The following is a 13,941-nucleotide window of genomic DNA, read 5'->3' as shown; positions in this document are numbered from 1 at the left end:
ATCAACTCCCTTAGAGAACATTTAGGCACACATAATTTCAGTCCTTTGAAAAGAAATCCATCCTTCAACCAAAAGTCAGACTTGGTAGGTTGCTGTCCCTGTTGCAATTGTTGGTATAAATCACCAAAATGTGGGTCATCTTGGTAATTCTCCTTGAAAAATTCAAAACCAGCAACCTTAGCTTGCATTTCCACCAAGAAATTAGTCCTCCTACTCAACCCATCAGCCACTTTGTTGAGAATTCCTGACTGATGTTTCAATAAGAAAGTGAATTGCTGCAAAAAGCTTACCCACTTAGCATGTCTCTTGTTCACATTAGATTCGCTATTAAGATATTTCAAAGCCTCATGATCGGTGTGTAGAATAAACTCCTTGTAGGCCAAATAGTAACTCCAACGCTTGATGGCTTGAACAATAGCATAGAATTCCTTGTCATAGGTAGAATACCTAAGTTTTGCTTCATTCAACTTCTCACTAAAGAATGCTATGGGCTGCCCTTCTTGGCTAAGGACACCCCCAATTCCCACTCCTGATGCATCACAATTGAGCTCAAATATCTTGTCAAAATTGGGCAAGGCAAGGATAGGAGCTTCAATTAACTTCCTCTTCAAAAGTTGGAAGCTTTCTTGGGCTTCATCAATCCAAACAAAGGACTTTTGTTTGAGACAATTGGTGAGAGGTGCTGCAATGGTGCTAAAATTGCTAATAAACCTTCTATAAAAGGTAGCAAGACCATGGAAACTCCTCACCTCATGCACACTAGAAGGTGTAGGCCAATCAACAATTGCCTTAACCTTGTTTTCATCCATGAACACTCCTTTGGAAGACACAACATACCCCAAGAACACCACTTGATCCATCCCAAAGCTACACTTTTTCATGTTACCATAAAACTTTTCTCTCCTCAAAATGTCAAGCACAAGCTGTAAATGCACCAAGTGATCCTCCAAACAGCGGCTATACACCAAATATCATCAAAATACACCACAACACAAACCCCCAATAGTGGTTGCAACATTTGTGTCATCACCCTCATGAAAGTGCTAGGTGCATTTGTCAAACCAAATGGCATAACATGCCATTCAAATAATCCATGATGTGTCTTGAAGGCCGTCTTCCATTCATCTCCTGGGCGAATTCTAATTTGATGATACCCACTTTGCAAATCAATCTTGGAAAACACCTTTGCACCCGCCAAGCAATCTAGCATGTCATCCAATCTAGGAATTGGAAAACGATACTTGATTGTGATCTTGTTGATAGCTCTACTATCCACACGCATCCTCCAAGAGCCATCCTTCTTAGGAGTCAAAAGAGCGGGTACCGCACAAGGGCTAATACTAGCCCGAATGTAGCCTCTGTCAAGAAGCTCTTGAACCTGTTTTTGCAATTCTTCCTTCTCCTTTGGAGCCATACGATATGCTGCCTTGTTTGGAAGGGGTGCACCTGGTACCAAATCAATGGCATGTTGAATGTCTCGCATAGGAGGCAAGTTAGGAGGTAACTCATGGGGAAAAACATCACCATATTGCTGTAATAACTCAGTGACAGCACTAGGAACATCAGTTCCAGCCACTGTGTTGACTGGAATTAATGCGAAAATGTAGCCACTATCTTGACTTTCTTGAATGAAGCTTTTAGAAGCGAGTAAAGAGGTTGTAGAGGATTTAGAAGTCACCTTTTCCTTCATTGGCAGCAAAGTAAATTGCAGATTGTCTTTGCTTGAGGTATAGGTGTTCTTCTTCCCATCATGCATCGTTTGGCAATCATATTGCCAAGGTCTTCCAAGAAGGATATGGCATGCATCCATTGGTACTACATCACACCAAACTTCATCAAAATATTTCTTCCGGATAGAAAATGGCACCAAGCAACGCTTCGTTACTTTCACCTCATTACCCTTCTTGAACCAAGAAAGTTTGTAGGGATGTGGGTGATCTTGAGTGGAAAGCCTCAACTTATCAACCACCTCCTAAGAGACCACATTTTCACAACTTCCCCCATCGATGATCATATTACAAACTATTCCTCCAATACTGCAAGTTGTATAAAAAATATTGGTTCTCAACCAATCTTCTTCAGAATTGAATTTAGGAGCAAGAAGAGTCTTTCTCATCACAAGTGTCAAGCCCTCTTCTTCTTCAAAATCACCACCAACCTCATTTGAAGGTTGATCAAAGATGGGTTCTCCATCTTCATGTTCAAGCTCTTTTACTTCCTCCAACATAAGAGCCTTCTTCCTACAATCCGAAGATCGATGCCCCGGCTCTCCACACTTGAAACATTTGAAAGTACCCACCTGTTGCTGTCTACCCCCGCCAACAGTGGCTGTTTGGGACTGTTTTGGGGCTGTAATAGCAGATTTAGAACCTGCCGGTTGCTGTTCAACCCCAGAAGTTTCTCCTCTCCCATTTGTACTTGAATTCCCAACCTTATATTGGCTAGAAATCCCCTGCCCAGACCTGGAACCCCACTGTCCAGACCTTAAAGCTGGCCTAGTTTGTTGCTTCTCTACCAGTAAAGCCCGGTTGTAGGCTTCCGACACGTTCCACAATGATTGAAGACTAAGGAAATCTTGGATGGATGGCTTCAATCCACTCAGGTACCTTGCAACCATTTGTTCTTCACTTTCATTCAAATCTACCCTTACTACAAGTTGGTGAAACGCCTCCGTATACTCCTCTACACTTCCCTCTTGCTTAAGGTTGTGTAGGTCTTTGTAGAGTGATTGGGTGTAATTGAAAGGAAGAAATTGCTCACGGAGCTTTTTCTTCATCTTCTCCCAACTCTTGATCTTGACTTTACCACTTCTTTGGCGAGAAATTTGCAATTGTTCCCACCAAGCGGAAGCTCTCCCTTTAAGGCGAATAGCGACTAGCTTCACTTTCTTTTCATCTATAACTTCATAATAATCAAACACCCTTTCAACGGTGTTTAGCCAATCTACAAAGTCTTCCGGTTTGAGACTCCCTTGAAATTCTGGAATTTCAACCTTGAAGTTGTAGTTAAGCCTTGGCTCATTTCTTTCCACATAAGGCCTACCCCTTGGAGGAGCTCCAAAAGGGTTCTCAAAATGAGAATGAGAGTCATCGGACTCATTGGTAGTCTCATGAGGAGGCTGCATACGCTGCACCACCTCCGTAAGTGCCACAACTTGTCTCCTTAATTCAGCAATCATGTCTTCTCTCTCGATGTTTTGATTCCGTCCAACATTCCTCCCCACTGGAGGGTTGGCTTCAACTCCTTCCCCAACATTCATTTGATTCCCCCTTATTCCGTCTCTCCTTCCTCTCCTTCCTTGAGCCATTAGAAGCTTCACGATCTTTGAAAAAAAATTGTAAATAGAAGTAACAACACAAGTGATCAAATCTGTGATATTTGCAACAGCCACAGATTTGATTGTCACAAGGAACCTAGATCTAAATTCTAGGATGTTGAATGAAGGGAGAAAAGAGAAACACAAGGAAATCTAGGGCTTAAATGATCAAAGTGGTAGGGAAAAAAGAGGACCAGATTTGTGCTCTGATACCAAATGATGGAAATCAAGATCAATTGATTGAGAACTTGAACTAGAATTGCATTAAAATTAAGAATTAAAGCTGGAATTACAGAGAAACTAGAGAAACAAGTTTCTGTCCAGGTCTGAAACTGAATTATATTCACATCAAAAACTGATTTCACTCTTACATAGCTAGCCTATTTATAATCTTTAACTATTAGGAAATAAAGTAGCTAATAGTTACATAAGTCAAAGCTGTAATTAATGAGCATACATAGCAGATTTGAGAAGTCAAAATAAGGGGCTGCTGGCAGTCCTAAGAGGTCAGAAAGTTTGGCTGGCTGGTTGTCAGTCCTAATGGTAGAGGAGGGGTACATGGCAGATATGAGATGTCAAAATAAGGGGCTACTGGCAGTCCTAAGAGGCTAGAAAGGTTGGCTGGCAGGTTGTCAGTCCTAAGGATAGAGGGTGGCTGCATCAGTTAGTCATTTCCTCCTTTGGTGTAGCCTTGGCAATATGATAGGCATGCTATCCATGATGGCCATAGAAATACATATACCTTTAAAATTAGAAAGTTTGAATGTGTCTTTTTGTCAACTAAGAATGAAAGAGCTCCTAAATCTTCCAAAGAGGAGGGCAGTAATTTTCTTATTTTTTCCAATTGTAATATAAGATAAAAGAACTAAGGTGGTGTACATGTTGGTGGCTAAAGAAAAAAAGGAAGCTTGTTAGTGTACTGTATAGCCTACCTAACAAAGGGCACTGTCAAATCAATCTAAAGGAGCATGAAGAATTGAATAGGCAAGTTATGACTCCTTGTGTAGTACCGACCTTACTCATGCCAAAGGAGGATGGCACTTGATAGATTTGCATTAATAGCCGCACCATGAACCAAATTATTATTAAATTATCTAGTCATATTCCAAGAATTGATGACTAAAAACACATTGAAGAGCAAGAGAATGCCTAAAGAACTTTAGATTGAAGCTATTGATTATGCAATCTATTTGTCCGATCGTTTCCCACCTTCTTGTGTTTGGGAGCATAGCATATCCACATGTACTAGATCAAGAGAGGTCCAAGCTAAATAATGAGAGCAAAAATTATGTCTTCATTCATTATGATCCAAGCTCTAAAGGCTATAAGCTTAAAAATCCGAACACTGGAAAATTAATTGTCAATCGAGATGTGGAATTCGATGAAGAAGGTATATGAGATTGGAGCACCCAAGCAGAAGAAAAATATGATTTCTTTCCATTACTTGAAGAGGAAGAGAATTTGAATAAAGTTCAAGAAGAGCTTGATGCTCCACCTCCACCAAAATCTCCCATTTGTGAAAGTCCATCCTCGTAATCATCACTAAAAGGAAGTGACCAAGAAGAATGAGAAGTCTACAAGATCTCTATGATTCAACGGAGAATATAGATGATCTAAAGCTCTTTTATCTGTTTGCTAATTGTGAACCTAAAAGAATTAAAGAAGTTGTGCAAGATAAGAAATGGATGAAGAGGTCAAGGTAATAAAGAAATGATAAATGGAGGTATCTTGATTGTTTGTTTGTATATAAATGATTTGATTTTTATAAGAAACAATCCAAGTAAGCTTGAGGACTTCAAGAAAGTAATGACTAAGGAGATCGAAATGACAGATATTTGGCTTATGAAGCAAATGGAGGATGTGATATTCATTTCCCAAGAAGGGTATGCTAAGGAGATGTTAGGAACTTGTTAGTTCCTAAAGGGGATGGGTGGGAAGTGTTTGAAAATGGATGTGAATTGTAGGTGAATTGGCTTAAAGGCATAGAGAAATATTAAGAGTGAAAGGAAATGCAATAAGTAAGAGTTAAGTGCTTACAATTCACATCCATTTTCAAACATGGCTTTATCCTTCTAATTACTAATTAAGCATGTGTTCTCACCAACTATGTGATTATAGTGTTACATGTGCCAATAGCTCTAACTAACTCTATCCTAATCCCAACATGTGTAACTAACTAACTAATTCTATCCAATCTTGGGACTAACTTTTAATAGAATGGATGGAACATCAAAAAGTATTAGGATATTACTTCCCACAAGGTGTTGTTATGGTTGGTATCATCATCAAAGATAATCTTCCAATGGACCAGTATCTTAGTGACATCCTGATCACCATATTCATACACTTCTTTCACTAATGGTCTCATGTACTTTCAAAATCCACTTAAATTCTTGAGCCTTCAATGGTTCTTCGATCTTCAAGGTCTTATTGTTTCTTTAGACCTTGGAATGTTCTTGGATCCTTAAGCCCTCATTTGATTCTTGAACCATTGGAATTGTTGGCTCTTGCATCTTTGATTGCTGAATCACTGACACTTGGATTTTTGATTCTTGAATCTTGAACTCTTGAGTGGCAGCCTTTATTGGTGCATTAAGAATTGGTTCTGAGTCTCCTGACATGAAATTCACAAGCTTATGCATCTTGGATTCTTGGGTGATAATCTCCTTTGATGCATTAAGGATTAGTGTTCAAAACTTGGCATGTAGAGCATATGAAATCCACCCAATTTGTGCATAATTCTGATGCCTGCTATACAGCACCGAGATCCCAAGACCCATATGGGCCCTGGGCCTAGGCCTAACGGAACAGCCCCATTGCCCTTAGCCCTTCTTGAAACTGCCTTAGTGTAAAAACAAGTTTCAGGCCTTGAATCCTGAGAAGTGTTCGGCATAAGCTTTCCCGGACAAGCATATGAACCATGTCCGGGAAATCATGAAATGCTCGGAAAACTACATTACTGAGCACAATCGACTAGACTGGAACCAAGTTTCAAGGCCATAATTGTTGCATCCCACTCTCACCTAAACACCCACTTAAATCAGGTAATATTGGACCTTCAATAGCACTAGCGGTGGCTGTAATCATAATCTCCCCACTAACCTTAGCTATAAATAGCAGAAGTTTGGGAAGAGGAAGGGGTTCAGAAAAATAGAGAGAAAACAGTCAAGGAAGAAGAGAGATTGAGTGTTGCTTTGAGTCTCTCTGCCGAGAACGACCCAGAGTAGGAAATCTTGAAGCCCACTACAAATAAATTGTGAGCCCAAGTGAGTTAAAGCCCAATAGTCTCATCTCTGGTTCCCACAATTGGTACCCACCGTGGGGCTCTCCTATGAAGCTGTGGTTCAACTGAGACTCAAACAAGGGAAATGTCCGAGGAGCGTTCAGGAGGGCGTGCGCCGAGCAGTTCCATAGGATCTTCCCGAGGATCGACGTGGAGGGAGAGAAGGCAGAAACGGCAGGAGGATAGGGAGCACCCCAGAGGAGAGGAAAGGTCCGGATTGGGAGAAGGGTCGGATCAGACCCATCAAACGGTTTCGGGTGTCTCGGTGCATAGGCAGTATGATGATAGAGACCGAAAACTAGAGCGGTTGCGCAGACTGGTAATGGATCTAGAGTTGGAAGCAAAGGGTCAACGCCAAGAAAGGAATCGCAACCTCCAGCAAAGGAGAAATCGGGGTGAGGAGGGCTCCAGTCGATCTGGTACGCAACGATTCCAAAACCGATCACGCTCTCAAGAGTCACACCGGCACTCCCGAGAGACACGTCATCATCGGGACCGTTCACAGTCGCATGGATACGATGACCGAGGGTCAGAATCACCGGAGGAACGGCAGCCCCACAATGCTGCCATGGACGCCATGAGCCGAACCTTACGAATGGCTGCCCGGTCACCATTCTCCGATGAGATTGAATGGGCCCTTATGCCGAGCAGATTTACACGACCGCCATTCAATTCCTACGAGGGGAAGACAGACCCCGTGGAGCATGTCAGTCATTACATCCACATGATGTCCTTGCATGCACACAATAATGCATTGATGTGTAAGGTATTCCCCTCCAGTCTCGGCTCAACGACCCTGAGATGGTTCAATGGGTTACGAAAAGGCTCCATTCGTAGCTTCGCTGAGCTGATTCAAGAGTTCGGCAGTAGATTCGTGACATGCAGCTGAGTGCAACAACCGGTAGACACGCTACTTTCCATAAAGATGAGGGTCGGAGAAACCCTTTGAAGTTATGCCAGCCGGTATTGGGAACTCTACAACGAGATTGGTGGAGGAAATGAGAAAATTGCACAAGCACCTTCAGGATGGGGCTCCCCGAAGACTCTGAATTACGGGAGTCATTGACGAAAAGACCTCCCGAGGATATGAGGCAACTTATGAGACGCATAGAGGAGTACAAACGCCTGGAGGATGATCGGCTGCAGAGCAGGGGGAAAGCTCCGTTACTCGGGAGATCTCGGCAAGGCGTTGTGCCAAAAAGACCCAAAAAAGACTTCAGAATGCAGGAACCAGAGGTGCAAATCGAAGGAGTTAATGTGGCATTCAAAGAACCCGTGCACAAAATCTTAGATTGGTTCAAGAACGAGTCATTCTTCAGGTGGCCAAACAAAATAGGGGGCGACCCATCTCGGAGGAACCAAAACCTATATTGCACATACCACAGAGACAAAGGACACACCACCGAGCAATGTCGGGTACTAAAAGATCACCTCGGGCAGCTAGTAAAGGCAGTGTACCTGAAAGAGTTTGTAGTAGACTCCACTGACCGAGAAGCCGGCCAGGGCGTCCAACAGAAAAGGAACCCCCTCCCGCCACCACTGGGGGTGATCGAAGTCATCCACACTGCACCAAGAGGAACGGCAGCAGCAAAAAGGGTATTGACAGTGGCTTGCACGGAAAGAGATTCAGCCGAGAGTTGAACGGCTGACCATCTCGTTCGGAGAAGACGATTTGGAAGGGACGGTCCAACCTCATGACGATGCATTGGTGGTGACGGCTCGGATAGGCGGGTTCCTGGTGAAGAGGGTGATGATCAACCAAAGAAGCGGGGCTGACGTCATGTACCCGGACCTATTCGAAGGACTCGGATTGAAGACCTAGGATTTGGCAAAATATGACACGCCGCTGGTCTCATTTGACGGGAAAGTCGTAATTCCCGAGGGACAAATCTCTCTCCCAGTGGACATGGAAGGCAAGGGAGTTATAGTTACCTTTATAGTAGTCCAATCATTCTTACCGTATACCACAATCCTGGGGAGGCCGTGGATTCACGCAATGAAGGCTGTTCCGTTCACCCTCCACGTGAAAGTAAAATTTCCCACTGAATATGGAGTTGCCGAGGTGAGGGGGAACCAACAAGTGGCAAGGTAGTGTCTTGTCGTCGCAGTTAGGTGGAAAAGTGAACAGCTCGGACAAGCTGAACAGACCGAGAAAGAAACTTCATAGCAATTACAGAAGCCTCGAGGGAAAACGAGGGCGGATGTGGCCGAGGAGGTATTGAAGGTTAGAATTTTTCCAGATACTGACAGGTATTTCCAGATAGGTACAAGCATGAATGACCGGGAAAAGGTAGAGATGTTGTTGTTCCTTTTGCAGAACGTAGACGTTTTTGCCTGGAACCCATATGAAGTGCCCGGCGTAGATCCCGAGTTCATTGTCCACAAACTCAACGTGGACCCATCATTTCCCCCGAAGAAGCAGAAACTGAGAAGAGCGTCAAAAGAACATGTCGACGCAGTAAACCTGGAGGTCCAGCGGCTGAAGGAAGCCGGAGTGATAAGAGAAATATTCTTCCCGGGATGGCTAGCAAACACAGTTGTAGTGAAGAAGAAGAATGGTAAATGGAGAGTTTGTGTGGACTTCACAGACTTGAACAGGGCGTGTCCCAAGGACCCGTTCCCAATGCCCAAGATTGACCAACTAGTAGACGCCACGTATGGGCACCCGAGGATGAACTTCCTGGATGCTTTCCAGGGTTACCACCAGATTGCCTTGGTGCCCGAGGATCGAGAAAAGATGGCATTTATCTCCCCGAGTGCAAACTATCACTACGAGATCATGCTATTTGGATTGAAGAATGCCGGAGCCACGTACCAGCGGATGATGACGAGAATGTTCCGAGAAAAAATTGGATGCACGGTTGAAGTATATATTGATGACATGGTGGTAAAAAGCAGAAAAGAGTCACAGCATACGAAAGACCTCCGGGGAGTATTCGAGATACTACGACGGCATAAATTGCGCCTGAATGCCAAGAAGTGCACTTTCGGTGTGGGGGCTGGCAAGTTCCTGGGTTATCTGATCTCTACTTGGGGAATAAATGCTAACCCTGACCAAATAGAGGCCGTGAACCGTCTCAGACCACCAAGCAATCCCAAGGAAGTGCAAGTGCTTACTGGGATGTTAGCCGCCCTAAACCGATTCATCTCCAAATTCGTCGATCGCTGCCGGCCGTTTTATCAACTTTTGAAGAAGTGAAAGGGGTTTTATTGGGACGAGAGATGTGATGAGGCTTTTCGAGAGCTGAAGGAATACTTGGCAAAGGCGCCAAGGTTGATGGCCCCGGAGCCCGGGGAGGATTTGTTTATGTACCTCTCAGTCACCGACCATGCCGTAAGTGCTGTGTTACTAAGGGACCAAGGAGTACAGAGACGAGGTACCTGCCCCTAGAGAAGTTGGTTCTAGCCCTGGTACACGCAACTAGGAAGTTGCCACATTACTTCCAGGCTCATACGGTGTTCGTCCTCACCGAGTATCCATTACAATCACTGTTAAAGAGGTCAGACTTCATGGGCCGAATTGCCAAATGGGGGACTCGGTTGGGATCGTTTGACATAAGAAACCGACCGAGAAGCTCGGTGAAGGGACAGGTTCTTGCAGATTTCATCGCAGAATTCACACCCAAGATCGACGGCAAGGTAATCTGTAATGCAGAAATTCGTCCGTGGAAGGTATTTGTGGACGGTGCTTCAAATGCTATGAGGGTTGGGGCTGGTATTGTCATAATCACCCCGGAGGGCATACGATTGGAACACTCCTTCAGATTGGGATTCAAAGCCTCAAACAACAAAGCCGAGTATGAGGCCCTACTGGCCAGTTTGAGGGCCGTATTGCATCTAGGCGCAAAAGATGTTGAGATTTATTTAGACTCTCAGCTGGTTGTTTATCAAATCACAGGAGACTTCGAGGCTCGGGACTCTCGAATGAAAGCTTATCTAAGTGCGGCCAAGCAGATTATCGGTCAATTCGGAACGGTAAAGGTGTCCCAGGTAGGTCGGTCACAACAATCCTTAGTATAGTGCTTGACATATTTATGAATCCTACAAAACAATGGATTCTTTCTTTCTTCCTTAGTAGGTGGCCTAGATACAGTGAATGGCCTAACAATTCTGTCTCCAATTCATTTATCCAAAACATGGTTCAATTCTACTGTAGAACACGAGATTACAGGTGGTTCCTCAGTCACTTTTCCTTCAGGTTTTTTTCTTTTTTCTACTACGGAAGCTGTCATAACCTAGGATACTGGCACTCTCTTCGTCTTCATGGTTAACGTTGTTCTCTTATTCCTTTGCAGTAAGTCAGCAAACTGGGTTATGCATAAATTTTTGAGATTAAGCCTGTAGTCAAAGAGCATGTCGGATATGCAGGTCTTCACGAAATCTTTTTCTTCGTGATCTCCATAACAGTCTAGAGAAACGTCCTCAAATCTTTTGATGAACTGGACAGGATCTTCTCCAGCCTTTGTTTTACCATCTGAGGGCTCTGGAAAGTGACTTTATCTTTGCCTGGATAATACTCTGCACAGAATCTTTCCATCATCTCATCCCAGGTCTTAATGGACCCAGGTCTTAAGGTGGTATACTATGTATATGCTTTGTCCATTAGGGACTTAGCAAACTCTCTTAGACATAACTTCTTGTCTGCTGTGTAAGGGCCCATGGTGTGAATGAATCTATTCACGTGTTCCACAGCACTTCTGTTCCTTCCATCAAAAGGGTGGAATCCTTTGGGTTAGGGCTTGCCAAGGAGTTCTAGTGGGAATGGGGGATCCCGAGAAAACTACTTGGAGATCCCTAAGAGCTTCTCCCTTTCTTATTCAAGAAGGGCATTGACATTTTCCATTGTAAGATACTGGGGGTTAGCTCCTCCTCTTACTACGGACCCTCCCTCCGGCTGGGCCCTCTCTTGGTTGACCATAGGAGGAGCATTATCCCTAATTTCTTGGGTTCTTCCCTCTTTATGGAGATGGATCTCCTGCTGAAGGTCCTTCATCATTTTTGCCATCCGAGCCATGGGGTCTAGCTCTTGCACCTCACGCCTCTGTCTTAAGATAACCTCATGCTCCACCAAAGGTACTTCATTCCTCTGCCTGGAAGCTACTTCATTCTCTCCCACGGGCTTAGATGCCCGCGGGTGGCACATTGGTACTCTTATTGTTCCTTGGTCTTAGAGCCATGCCTTGTGAAGGGATTGCTTCTTCCTTCTCCTTTGCCTAGTCCCTAGTGGAGTCGCCTTAATGTGTGGGTTCTTTTTTTTTTTTTTTTTTTTTTTTTTTTGTAAAATAGCACACAGGCCCAAGTAAAGAAGCAAGGATCCTGGGCCTAATGCTTTATGCTTTAAGGGACTGGGCTTGGTTCATCGCAGCTAAATTGGGCCAATTTCAAACCAAGTGCTACACAAAGTGCAGATCCTACAACACGTACATACTAATATACAAAAAACATATTCGCATTGAACAGCAAAGAACAGTAAAGAAAAAATAATGAGGAAGAAAAGTAAAGTAAAACATTAGAGATCCTTAGGATAATATGGAATGTTTCATTATTTTCTTAAGTTTTAATACATCATGGTCACTAGGATGTGTTACAATGTCCAAATAAGTTCAAAAATCATAGACTTAGATGACTCCTCAGGTCCTCTAAGACTTGCGAAGTTTGAATCCCTTTGAATACAAGTGTATTCTCTAGTGGCTGCTTGAGGATCATGGACGGTGTTTTCCCTCCTTTTTCTCTTTTTGAATTCTCATAGGGTTTTCTCAAGGATCTTTCCCTCTAATTCATTGTTGCTAAATGCCCTTCATTGTTGGGTGTCCTTCCTTTTATAGTGTTATCCTAGGGTTTCTAGGGTACCATTGATTCCCTCTATTTGCTCTCGTGGATACCAAAACCAATGTTGTGTCAACAACATTGGTGGCGGGTCCTTTCCTCATTCTTCACTATTTCCCTCTTTTGAGATTCCTTCTTCAAAAGCCCCTAGCTGACTTTCTAGTTTTGAGGGGTTCTAGAGGGCTGATCTTTGATCTTTCTTTTCCAAGGCTTCTAGATTTCACATTTTCAGACCCACCTTTTGGCTGCTTTCCCTTTTGTCAATTTTCGCAAATGGGCTGATTCCTTTCTATCAGGCTGAAAGATCCCCAGCCACCTTCCTTCATGGTCCATCTTCCTGGGTTCCCCGAGGTAGCAAACCCTTATTCACGAGTTGTTGGTTCTCAAGCCTTGTAATCCTTTTTTGCATCATTGGGTGGCTGATGGGACATATCTTCCCTCGTTCTTTGTGTTTCTAGGCATGCCCTCTAAAACTATCTCAGTCCTAACTTGACCTTGCCGCACATCCCGAGGATCGCAGGCTCCTGGGAATCCCCAGGTATCCTGGTTCAATTTTCTCCCCGGGCTCCTCAGTGATTTTCTTACCTTTGAGGGCTGGGCTGGACTTTTTCTTTCCTTTGTTTCATGAGATCCAAAGTTTGCCCATTCATGGGCTTGGGTCCCTTCCTAGGGGCTCTTAATGGATTTGGGCCTTCCCTTTTTTTATTGAAAGCTAGAATGTTTTCTAGATTTCAATCCTTTGTATTGTTTTGGGCTTTGATACAATATCGTGGTATTTTGGATCTCAACAACTTCTTACATCCTAAATCTTAGTTAAAATTTTTAAATATCTATAAATAAAATTATTATTTTTAAAGTAAATAATTTATTTAAGAAAGTATAAAGTTATTTATATTTATTTAAATAGAATCAAAATTTCATTAGGGTTGGACATTTATAAATTATATTGAACATGATTATGCTAACAATTATCTCAAGTAATAATGAGAAAACAAACAAGGGTTTTGTTCCTACACTTTTGTAGACACCTAATTTTACAACCTATATTTAACCTCGTTTGGAGACAAAAGGGTAATTTTACATCTTAAAGGTAAAATCGTAATGTTTGACCGTAATTTCATTCGCTTCATATAAAACAAATCTTTAAGTCTTAAGAATCAAAACTACAGGTCACAGGCTACAATCGAAACCATTGGACTAAAATATATCATGAAATCAAGTTTTAACTACTAAGATGTATCCATAAGGTTGAGTCTAATCATATGAAAGTATGAATAATTGATTTTAATTGGTACCATGAGGATTCAATTTAAAATCAAGGACATGTCATAATCCTATTTAATTGAACTAAAAATAATTGCAAGGTTGCACACACTTGCTTAATCCGATTATTAAATACTAATGATTCCTCAATTATTCTTGTAATTATCCTTATTAGGCAAAATTAAGGGTTTTAAGGCCCCCCATAAATGTGATTGGGTTAAAATGATATTTGCTCACTCTTTTGTCAATTTCC

This window comes from Quercus lobata, chromosome 11 (assembly GCF_001633185.2).
Source record: "Quercus lobata isolate SW786 chromosome 11, ValleyOak3.0 Primary Assembly, whole genome shotgun sequence".
NCBI lineage: Eukaryota > Viridiplantae > Streptophyta > Magnoliopsida > Fagales > Fagaceae > Quercus > Quercus lobata.
This window is presented reverse-complemented; position numbering follows the sequence as displayed.